Raw genomic sequence first — 3,385 nt, forward strand, 5'->3', positions numbered from 1 at the left:
TCAAAGCCGCTAACGCCACAGGCCACGAATTTCCAAATACAATGCTTAAAATATCTGTAATTTATGCATTATTATTTTTTATAAAAGCATCATTTAATTATTTTAGTTACCATTAGATTTCTAATTAGAGTTCTATTAAAAAATTCAAGTAGTATAAGCAATAAATTTGTTATATTATTTGTTCTTATGCATTTTAATACATCTCGGGATTGTAAAATGACGTCTTTTTATTGTAACGATCCGGTCCCTCGGTTTCTTAGGCGGCTCAACTGGTGATCTATTTGGCAGTCCCTTGGGCGGCCCAACTGGCGACCCCTTATGTCGTCGACCGACGACCCTCGGTCGTGTCGTTACTCACTAGATCTTCCCACCCCTGGCCAGTGGATTTTTGCCTTCCTCAAGATTCGAACTCTGAACCTCCAGGCTAAGTACTAGAGTTTATGGATTATGGTAGCCAAGTGAGCGGCGCTCACTTGGCTACCAGGATTCATAAACTATTGTAACGACCCGACCCCTCAGCCCCTTGGGCGGCCCAACTGACGGCCCCTTATGTCGTCGATCGACGACCCTCGGCCGTGTCGTTACTCACTAGGTCTTCCCACCTCTGATCAGTGGATTTTTGTCTTCCCCAGGATTCAAACTCTAGACCTCCAGGCTAAGTACTAGAGTTTATGAATCCTGGTAGCCAAGTGAGCGGCGCTCACTTCCGTAGGATTTGAACTCTAGACCTCCAAGCTAAGTACTAGAGTTTATGAATCCAGGTAGCCAAGTGAGCTGCGCTCACTTGGCTACCAGGATTCATAAACTCTAGTACTTAACCTGGAGGTCTAGAATTCGAATACTAGGGAAGGTAAAAATCCACTGGTCAGGGGTGGGAAGACCTAGTAAGTAACGGCACGGCCGAGGGTCGTCGATCGACAACATAAGGGGTCGCAGTTGGGCCGCCCAAGAGGTCGAGAGGTCGGGTCGTTACAATAGCGCTCACTTGACTACCAGGATTCATAAACTCTAGTACTTAGCCTGGAGGTCTAGAGTTCGAATCCTGGGGAAGACAAAAATCTACTAGCTAGGGGTGGAAAGGTCATCGGTCGACGACATAAGGGGTCGTCAATTTAGATCACCAGTTGAGCCGCCCAAGAAGCCAAGGGATCGGATCGTTACATCCTTAAAAGGAGAAAAGTGTTTCTCACGACAGGAGACTTCCATCCCATTTGAGAGATAATATCAGTAAATTATATATCCAGTGATAGAGGAAAAGGATCTAGTTCAGCCCTTCAGGCAAGTCTAATACTTCCGGTCCGCAAAGGATCTTAATTTATAATTGTTGATCTGAACACTTAATTGTGATGATTTGGTGCCTGGATTCTCCTGTTTTTGGATCCATGATATCTAAGTGAATTCTTAGGAATATCTTTAGATTTCTGACTACCTAAGTATTAACTGTAGTGGAGCGGACAAACTCGTAAATTACTGTTAACAGTGAATATAATAGTTGACTTTGAACAGAATATAGATTATTCTGAGACGTAAAGTTATAAAGAGATTAAGAAGAAACAAGAGAGAAATAACGAAATAAGAAGTAGCTCAAGATAGATTTTAAAAAATCTTCTTGAGAAAATAAGAGCGGGAAATAAAAAACAAAAGAGACGTAGTCGTAACGTGGCTTAAGCGAAACCATTTGATTCAATATTAAAATAACTTATCCCCAAACATCATCTAAGCATAGGTTTATATAGCTCTCAAAATCCTAAAAAAAAATTCAAATAATAGAAAAATAACTGACTAAACTTATTCCTTAAGATTTAGGATAAATTAACTATCAAAATTCGGTTCCTAAGATTTAGGATAAAATTAAATATAAAAAATAAACTAAACTTAATTAACGGATAACTACTTAAAAACTCCTAATTTTGGATTTTCTCCTACATCAGTCGTTTGGAGTTGAAGAGAACTCGTCCTCGAGTTTAGGATGAGTGTATCCGGCTTTAGAGCACAATGACTTAGGTGTTTTAGATTAAAAACATCAGAAATTTTTAAATGACTAGGAAGTCGCAACTTGTAATACTATGATACTCATTCTCAAGCTTATATCTATTCTCATTCCATAATACTATGATACTCATTTCCATTCCGATTCCTAAGAGAGAACCAAACGTCACCTCAGTGCTTGGAAAATATATAATTTTAATTTTTCTTATAATCATGTTTTTGGTTGTGTTTGTTATTTATTTTTAAATTGTTTAAATAAATAGTGATTATGTTTCTAAAATAATATGCTAATAATAAATTAGGTGAAATAGTAATATTAAAGTATTTTAAGAAAATATATGATAGCCCTTTTTCAAACACGACAACTTCCCCTCCACCATATCCTCCTTCTCTTCTGTCTTTTCCATCACTTCTTGATATTGACTCGAATGGATATTCTAGTAATTCTGAGTTAAGAAAGAAAATACTCGAATATAATGTAAATGAAAAAGAGATTATTATAAATTTTATTTTATTAGGTTGTTACTTAGGATGGTTATTTAGATCGGAATTGATCTTGTCTGAGAGTCGAGGCGATGGATGCTGGGGGACGTGGCGCTCTCGTTGACCGTGTGTGGACTCCGAACTAGAGGGACCTGCAACCACAGCAGTGCCAGTGCTGAGCGAGGGAAGGGTTCCCCGACGATGACCCTCCGACACTCAAGTCAGTCACCGGCGATGTGGAAGCAAAGAAGCGGAGTAAGAGAAGCAGAGTAATAGTGTGACTACAGTGAAAAATCAGTATACCTCCGTTGAAGCTTGGGGCCCTTTATATAGGGTTCCGGGGGTGCGTGTGCACGCTCCTCGAGGTGTGCACGCTTCTCAAAGCTTTTCCTAAAAAAACATGTCAAGAAAGTGTCTCTGACACCATACCTTAACGACCCGAGCATATCTCTGACGTGACAGTGGAAGCTTCCGTCGTACGATCTACTGCCTGACCATGTCGTTTGTCGGTGTCATGGGCTCCCAAAAGGATATAGTCAGATCCTCCTTTTGTCTGTTACTTGGGCGCCGCCCCCATCAGTCGTCCGGTCGCTATCGTCCTCAGGCCGAGCGCGATAGTCGCTCGGCCATCCTTCCACTGTTCGAGCTCCACTTTGAACGTAATTTGCTCGATCATGGCTCCGCTTAGCTGGTTCCGAGTTTTGGTGTAAGTTCGAGCGGGTTGGCCGCTTGGCGTGTGCCTCGACGATACTTATATTGAGCGTCAGAACCTCGATGCATGGCCGAGCTGTGATGATATCTGATCGGTACTTCTCTATCCCGGTCAGGCGAGTGGGTCGCTCGACAGACCGGTGATACAGGGGCGTTGACCATTCTAACTTTGACCTTTAACCTCCACCGTGGCAATGACCCT

This window comes from Zingiber officinale, chromosome 4B, assembly GCF_018446385.1.
Source record: "Zingiber officinale cultivar Zhangliang chromosome 4B, Zo_v1.1, whole genome shotgun sequence".
In the NCBI taxonomy this organism is placed as follows: Eukaryota; Viridiplantae; Streptophyta; class Magnoliopsida; order Zingiberales; family Zingiberaceae; genus Zingiber; species Zingiber officinale.